Genomic DNA, 9,526 nt, shown 5'->3' on the forward strand with positions numbered 1-9,526 from the left:
GAATTGTCCAATTCAAAATTCTAGGCACTTCAGATCGTGTATGTTCAACAAATAGACCATTCAAAGCAGGGCAACACACATAAAACCAAATTTGCAAAGCTAAAGGAAATCCATAGAGTCTATAATATATAGGCTTTGTCTTAAACTCTTTGGAGGACGCTTCAACAGTCGCATTGAATACATCAATTACCCAAGCATATGAATTATAGTCCTCACTCTCAACCAAATCAAAGTATGACATTTCAAGTATTTTAGTCTTAAGCGTGGAGAATAATAATGTGTTCACAAAAATCAGAACAGTCAAATTCACTGCATCAACATCAGACTTGAACTTCCCAGCACAAAAGACATGATCAAGATCCAACTATGTCACCGCTGACCGGACTATGTAACTTTTCACCAACCGATTTTCATTTAATTGAATTTGAATTATTGTAGTACCATTAGATATGTCACGCCCCGAGCCTACACCCTGGGGGGATTGGCACTCGAGAACCATTGTTGGCCCTGACTTGACTCAACTTACTCAGCGGAAGACTTAAACACAAAAAATAGTCTCAAATAAGGAACTTAGGAAATAACTCAAAATGTCTTAAAAGAAACATTCAAACTAGCCAAGATGGCAACACATGTCTTATAGAAAAACAGCTGAAATACAAGACTAAATGACTCATATCTCACTATCTATGAAGCCTCTAAATACTAAGAGGGATGTCGAGACAAGACCCCCGATCATCCTTACAACTGAAATGAACAAAACAATAAAACAAGACATAACCCAAGGGATCGTTTGAAAGGCAATGATGCTCACCAATTGACTCTGAGTGCTCAACTGGATCAACGAAACATTAAGTGTTGATCCTGATTACCTGTGTCTGCATCATAAAATGATAACGGCCAAATGGCATCAGTACATTGAATGTACGAGTATGCGAGGGAAACATGAAACATGAAACATGACATAAGCTTGAAAGGAATCTTAAAGAACACATACCTTGGCTTTACTCAACTCATGAATACTCAACTCAAATCTAAAGTAAAAACAACAATAACAGTGCGTTTTATACAAAGTATTTAAAATAGTAGGTGACAACTCAACGTATTAAAGAAATACAATAACAACTCAATTACATATAAAGTAATATAATATTGTGGGAATTTCTCTAACCGACAACCACCACTATGAGCCTAAGTGATGATATAACATCTCCCTCACGCTGCTAGAACTGTCATATACTTTGCTGTCATATAGAACGCCTCAACTAAGTGGATCCACTAGTCTATGATAACAAGCACTAAGGAATCATCTAAAAAGTATGATCCTTATGGCTACATGGTTTATGGAGACTTGAGTTATTATGAACTCGCGTCCCCATATCGGTGCTCAATACTACTCCCAAAATATACTTAGCTCATATGTTTTTAAAAAAAAACTCTTTTTGGGATTTGAGATAATTACTCAAAAACTAGCTCAAAAGCTCTTTTGGAAATCGGTGTTTCCTCTCTTGCTCAAATGTGAAAACATTTTAACTCTTTGGGAATACTTAGTTCCTGTAGAATCTTTGAAGAAATGAACTTTAATCTTACTCTTTACTCAACTCAAAGCTTAAGCCTTAAAACAAAGTTAAAACGTTTGTAAAAGACTTTTGAAAAACTCTATGAACTTCTCTTGACTTGACTCTTGACTTTCCTTGAATTGAATTATGGATTCAAGGTTCATGATCTCATATTTATGGATGGTTTCATGATGTTTAGACGTACCTTAGAGTGTAGAAATAAACTAGAAAACATGGGTACGTTGCTAGGGAGCTAGTACGGAAAGAAGTGGGAAAATGTGGAAGAACGGGCGCCCATGGCGCTCTGAGAGACGCGGGGCGCCAGGAGGAAAACTTCATAGGGTTGGGTTGGGGCGCTCTAGCTGGCGCGGCACCCAAAGCCCAAATTTCAGAGCCCAGGAGGGGCGCTCTGGCTGGGGTGGCACCCCAGGCCCCTGCCCAGAAAGTTCCGACATTTCTTCTTCATTTTTCAACTCTCAACACCCTAATTTTGATTGGTTCTATCCCCAAACTCTTAGAATCGACTATATCATCAATATATGCAAGATTATACTCGAAAACACCCCTAAATTCATGAATCAAACTCAAGAAACTTCAACAACAAGAACCCATAAGATTTCAAACAAATTATCATCAAGAACTCATAATATTTTCTTTCAAAACAACATAACTTCACTAAATTGAATCATGATTGGCGCATGGGTGTAAAAACACAACGCTATGTGATCTCACATACCTCGTAGGATTAAATCCTTGGCGAAATCCCCAACCAAAATTATACAATCTTGACGAATCTTGACTTTTCTTCTCCTTTCTCCTTTTTTTCTCTTTTCTCCTTTCTCCAAGCCCTAGCGTGAATTTCCAATTGTATCAACTGATCTAATTCTGATTAGACCCCAATTAATTACCAAAAAATGAAATTAAGTCATGGGTGGTGAAAATACCACAATACCCTTCTAAAATCTGGATTAGACTTTTCTTATCTGAACAACCCAACTTCAAATGGGTATATCTCACTCATACAAACTCGAAATCACGCAAACTCAGCGGCGTTGTTAAGATAATTCAAAGACATTTCCTACGGTATATGGAAGCACACCTAACTCATCCTGATCTATGAGTTATGGTCGTTTGAAGTTGACCAAAAACTCAAACTTAGCATAACTTAACCAATTTTCTAGAGTTTTCCTTCTTTCCAAAAACAACTCTTTCTAATTCTAGCTCTTTCTAGTTCTTTCAAATAGCGAGGTGTTACAAGATAGCAGCCCAGTAACAAGAGTAAATTCAACAATTCCAAATTGAAGTTGTACCTCATTAACAATAAAGTATTAAGAGTCAGTATCAATGTTATACATTTGTCGCATCATAATGTTGTGTAAAACACGTCCATGATACACAATTGGCGGCAGATCTAAAACACCCCAAAACATTTTTTTCTAAACATAGAAAGTTGTTTTTTGTTAACTTTGAAGTTATGTTCACAATGACAGAAACATTAAAACTATGGTCAATCTTTGTTTTATAATCAACGACCATATGAATAAAAAAATTGGCCTTCCTATAAAAAATAACAACATGCAAGTTACTAGACTAGGCAAATAAGAAATAACACAAAAAGTACAATTAAAAAAACATAAATTATAACAAGATACCAAAACAACATATGTGTTAGATATTTTAATTAATTAAGCTAGTTTCTGCTTTCCTAGTTTTAAGGGTATATGGTTGCTATTTCCAAGTTACTGGAAACGTGTGACTTAGTAGGTCAATTTTAATTTCTTTTATGGCTTAGTGGTTGATATAATGTAGGATGTGTATTGCCTTTATAAAGGTTGTTCGTTGTTTCAGTTTAGTGAGAAGTTTACTACCTCCCAAACTCTTTTGTATTTATCTTGATTTCTTCCCAGTTTTCTAATAGTGGTATCAAGAGCTAGTGAGGGTGAACGTGCTTTAATTGTGAGTGAGTGATGGCTTCAAAAAGTTTTGTTCAACCTGCTATTCCACGCTTTGATGGTCATTATGACCATTAGAGCATGTTGATGGAAAACTTTTTGAGGTCCAAAGGGTTTTGGGCAGTCGTTGATGGTGGATTCCAAGAACCTGCAGTTGGTGTTGTTCAAACAAATGCTCAACAGACAGAGCTTGAAGCACTGAAGTTGAGAGATTTGAAGGCGAAGAATTATTTTTTCCAAGCCATTGATCGTTCAATATTGGAAACAATTCTTTGCAAGTATACGTCAAAGCAAATTTGGGACTCCATGAAGAAGAAGTACCAGGGAAATGCAAGGGCAAAGCGAGCACAACTTCAAACTCTACGAGGTGAGTTTGAGACCTTGCGTATGAAGCCGGAAGAGTCGGTGTCAGTGTACTTCTCACACACTATGACAATTGCCAACAAGATGCAGATTCATAGAGAGAGGCTTGAAGACGTCACCATTGTTGAGAAGATCTTGCAGTCCATGTTGCCGAAATTCAATTTTGTTATCTGCTGCATTGAAGAGTCCAAAGATTTGGATACTCTTTCACCTGATGAATTACAAAATTCTTTGATGGTTCATGAGTAGAAAATTGTTCAACAGGATGTAGAAGAGCAAGCATTACAAATAACCACAACCTCCAAAGATTCTGGGCACAGAAGGAGCCAGTGTAAAGGAAGAAACTCAGAGAAAACTGAAGAGGGAAATCAAAAAAAGAATGGTCAGCATGATCGTGATCAACGACACTCGTCCAATGGGAAAGCAAGGTTTGCAGATAAGTCTCATATCAAGTGTTATAGATGTCACAGGTATGGTCATTACCGTTCTGAATGTCGTACCGATTTGCAAAAAGTACGTGGGGAGAACTCTAATTTTGTAGAAGTAACTAAGGAGGAGGAGGTCTCTTTGTTAATGGTGAGCCAATCCTCAGAAAAATACCACAAAATTTTATAGTATTTAGACACGGGCTGTAGCAACCATTTGTCTGGAGAAAAATTTGCATTTTCTGAATTGGATGAAACTTTTCACACAACAGTCAAGTTTGGGGATGATTCCCGTATTGTTGTCAAAGGGAAAGGGAAGGTGAAACTCCAAACAAAGTCTTCATCTATGCAGATTATCTCTGATGTTTTCTTTGCACTAGACCTGAAAAACAAATCTTATCAGTGTGGGTCAACTTCAAGAGAACGGCTATGAAGTGTCTATCAAGCATGGAATTTGGCGGATGCGAGATTCTAATCTTGGATTGATCGCTAAAGCTAAGATGACGGCAAATAAGCTTTTCCCACTTGATATGCATAATATTGGCTCTACCAATTTTTGTTTTTCAACAAAGTTGAATAGTCAAGCATGGTTTTGGCACTATAGATATGGGCATTTGAATTTTGGAGGACTGAAAATGTTGCAGCAAAAGAAGATGGTTACGGGTCTTCCTAATTTTGATATGCCTGTAGATATTTGTAAAGATTGTGTCATTGGAAAGCAATCTCGCGATAGCTTCCCAAAAGGAGAAGCATGGAGAGCTAAAAGGCAGCTAGAGTTGGTTCACTCGGATATTTGTGGACCAATAAACCCAATATCCAACGGAGGAAAACGTTACGTTATAACGTTTATTAATGATTTTAGCCAAAAGACATGGGTTTATTTTCTGCAAGAAAAATCTGAAGCTTTTACAGTTTCAAAAGCTTCAAAGCTCTTGTTGAGAAGGAGACAGGATATTCCATTAAGATTCTTCGTACTGATCGTGGAGGGGAGTATCTTTCACAAGGATTTATAAGTTTTTGTGAGTTTCATGGGATACTACGACAATTACTACAGCTTACACTCCTCAACAAAATTATGTGAGTGGAAGAATCGAACAATCATAAACGTTGTGCGAAGCCTTTTACAAAAGAGCCATGTTCTAAAGGCTTTTTGGCCTGAAGCAGTTTGATGGAGTGTTTATGTGTTGAATAGAAGTCATTCTCGTGCTAGTCAGAATATGACACCAGAAGAAGCTTGGAGTGCATAACAACCAGATGTTCAACACTTAAAGAGTGTTTGGGTGCATTACATTTGCTCATGTTCCGGATCAGAAAAGGACAAAGCTTGATGACAAAGCCAATAAGTCTATTTTCATGGGTGTTAGCAGGGAGTCGAAAACTTACAAGCTGTACAATCCTATCAGCAAGATGGTGATTATCAATCGTGATGTGGTGTTTGATGAAGATAATTTCTGGTCGTGGGAAGAAAAGCCAAACAACCAACAACTCCCTTTGGATCTTGAAGATGGAGATAAGGAGCAAGAGCAACCAGTAGTCGATAAAGGTGCTTCTACCTTGGTAAATCAAGAAGGCACCAGCTTTCGACCTCAACGAAATCGAAGAAGGCCAACATGGATGGCAGATTATGAGGTGAGTGGAAATGTTCAATCTATAAATAAAGATTCATCTACATATTTAGCTTTATTTTCTGGTTGTTATCCCCTAAGATTTGAGGATGCCTATAAAGATGTAAAGTGGCAGAAAGCAATGGATGTTGAGATTGCCGCAATTGAAAAGAACAATACTTGGGAACTTACGGATCTTCCAAACGGCCAAAGATCGATTGGAGTTGAATGGATTTATAAAACCAAACTCAATGAGTCTAGTGAAGTTGATAAGTACAAGGCGCATTTGGTGGTGAAAGGATACAAGCAAGAGTATGGTGTGGATTACAAGGAGGTCTTTGCTCCGGTAGTCAGACTTGATACCATTCGATTGGTGTTGGCATTGGCAGCTCAAAATAATTGGCCGATTTATCAACTTGATATAAAATCAGCCTTTCTGCACGGAGAGCTGCAAGAGCATGTATATGCTGATTAACCTCCTGGTTATGTAATGCATGAAAGTGAGCATAAATTTATAGATTGAAAAAGTCTTTATATGGGCTAAAACAAGCTCTCTGAGCTTGGTATAGTCGCATTGATGCATATTTTAATTTGGAAAATTTTAGAAAATGTCCATACGAGCATACACTTTATACAAAACTTGAGGATGGGAAACTTGTGATTGTATGTTTATATGTAGACGATTTGATTTATACTAGGAGTGATCCTGCATTTCTTGAAAAATTTAAGCTATCCATGATGACTGAGTTTGATATGTCTGATATTGGCTTGATGCAGTACTTTCTGGGCATTGAAGTAAAGCAATCAAGTAGTGAAATTTTTATTTCACAAAAGAAATATGTCCAGGAAACATTACATAGATTTGAAATGCAGAGTTGCAATTCTGTCACAACACCAACAGAGTTGGGACTGAAGTTGGAAAAGAATCCTATAGAAAAGAAGATTGACAACACTCTTTTCAAACAACTCGTGGGATGTCTGATGTATCTAACAATCACCAAGTCTGACATAATGTATTCTGTTAGTCTTGTTAGCAGGTACATGGAGCACCCAAAAGAGATTCGTTTGTTGGCTGCTAAAAGAATTCTCATGTATTTGCAAGGTACCACTGACTATGGTATTCTATACAAGAAAGAAGGCAAGTCAGAGTTAATTGTCTTTACAGATAGTGATTTTGCTAGAGATAAAGAAGACAAGAAAATCACTTCAGGCTATGTGTTTATGCTTGGATCTGGAGCTGTTTCTTGGTGCTCCACAAAAGCAGAGTTTGTAGCTGCAACTGTGTGCACTACCCAAGCAATTTGGTTGAAGAAGATATTGGTTGAGATTCATGTTCAACAGCAAGAACCAATTCTGATTTACTGCGACAATGGCTCAACGATTAAGCTTTCAAAGAATTCAGTGTTGCATGGATGGAGCAAACACATAGATGTTAAGTTTCACTTCCTGATAGATCTCATGAAGGAGAAAGTTATTGATGTTGTCTACTGTAGAAGTGAAGACCAAGCTGCTGATATCTTCACTAAGTCCCTTAAGCTGGCAACATTCAAAAAGTTAAGGAAGCTACTCGGAGTTTGCACTTTAAGGGAGAATTACGGTGAATGATGTTATTAAGCTGAAGTCGTAGACTTATCAGTTTAAGGGAAGGTTTGTTAGATATTTTAATTAATTAAGCTAGTTTCTGCTTTCCTAGTTTTAAGGGTATATGGTTGCTATTTCCAAGTTACTGGAAATGTGTGACTTAATAGGTCTGTTTTAATTTCTTTTATGACTTAGTGGTTGAGATAATGTAGGATGTGTATTGTCTTTATAAAGGTTGTTCATTGTTTCAGTTTAGTGAGAAGTTTACTACCTCCCAAACTCTTCTGTGTTTATCTTGATTTCTTCCCAGTTTTCTAATAATATGATCCACAAAAATGATCAAACTAAAGTAATACGTGATATGAATATAACTAATAACACTCCATTGGTATCATCAAGTAACAGAAATATGAGAAACAATACCATATGCAAAATAATCAATGATACCATAAAATAATCGTCATATACTGTTATGGCATGATACCAACAAAATATATGATACCAGTACTCATGCATGATACGAAACATATCATATGGTGCTCTAATAGTATGATCAATTCGAACATACAATACACTATAAAATTAGTCAATGTAAGGAATACAAAGTCTAATACTTTAAAACACAAACAATGTAACGAAACAAACATTTTAGTAAATCATAAAACTAAGCATAAAGCATATTAAGACATGAACAAATACTTGATACCCAAACAACATATGATACTTGAATAATACAAAAAAGTAATAAAATCAACAAACACTAAAATGTTCAAATACACAAATAATCAAACAGAAAGAGGATAAACATATCATTACTCATGCATGATATAAAACATAACATATGATACTCTAATAGTATGATCAAATTGAACAAACACATGATACCAAACAATATAAGATATAGTAACAATAACAGTATCAATATCTAACCAATCAAAAATTAAATTAATTTATCAAAAAAAAACACGATTTAAGCATGATACCTTCAAATGAGAATACTGATCAATTCCTTCATCAAATTAGATGGATCGAAACGAATATCAATATTTTGTTTTTCATTAATTGTTCATCACAAACCACGAGTGCCTTCCCCTTCCTCTTCAAATCAATCGAATTTTGCCACCCACATTATTAGGTTTTTGATCAGGCTTGTCAACACATGCAACTAGATTGGGTTTAGTTCCAACATTAACATCTCGTCGATTCCTTCGTTTAAGCCAATATTATCTTCTCTGTAGGCATCCAAATTAATCAAAAAACCTGGCCCAGACATGCTAGAAACTCTCGACTCCTGGCCAGCTACATTATAATTGTTACTACCATTGTCAACAAAACCTGCATAAATGAACGATGACCCCACCAACGATTAGTTGCTATGTTTTTACGACCCATTGGAAACAATTCGAAAAATCAAGCAAAAAAATGATTCAAAAGTAAGCGTATTGAAAACAAAAATGAATATAAATGGAATAGGAGAAGAACTACCTAACACAAAGTTGAGTAATTTTGACTGACAATGACAAAATAGAATCACCAAAATGACAGAAGAAACTGCAAATGGCGGTAGTGCTGCTTGTAGTTAAAATTATTGTATGTTGCTCCACTTAGTTTAACATGAGTAGGAAGGTTTGGCTATAAATCGGGTGGGCTTGAATAAGAAAGTGGGCCCAACGGTTGGGCGATAAACCAGGTGGGCTTGAATAAGTGGTTGAACAGTTAAGTGATAAACCAATTGGGCTTGAATAAGAAAGTGACCCGAAATGAAGAGGAGGGGGTATGGGCTGTAATTATTTATGAGAGAATGTGTATATCAGGAATTACTTTGGGTTTGGGTATGAACTTGTAATTATTTTAGGTTTTATGTCCCTTTTATGTAGTTTTATGTAGTTTTTCTGAAATAAAATCAAATCCACGATTTTATTAAAAAATAATAAAAATTGGTTCAATTCGATTCGATAAGGTTCGATCGGTTTTTCATATTATTTTGACACTCCTGAAGAAAACTGACATATACGACACTTACCTCATTACCCCACTTACTCACA

The sequence above is a fragment of the Solanum tuberosum genome, unplaced genomic scaffold (genome assembly GCF_000226075.1).
Source record: "Solanum tuberosum cultivar DM 1-3 516 R44 unplaced genomic scaffold, SolTub_3.0 scf00307, whole genome shotgun sequence".
Lineage (NCBI taxonomy): Eukaryota > Viridiplantae > Streptophyta > Magnoliopsida > Solanales > Solanaceae > Solanum > Solanum tuberosum.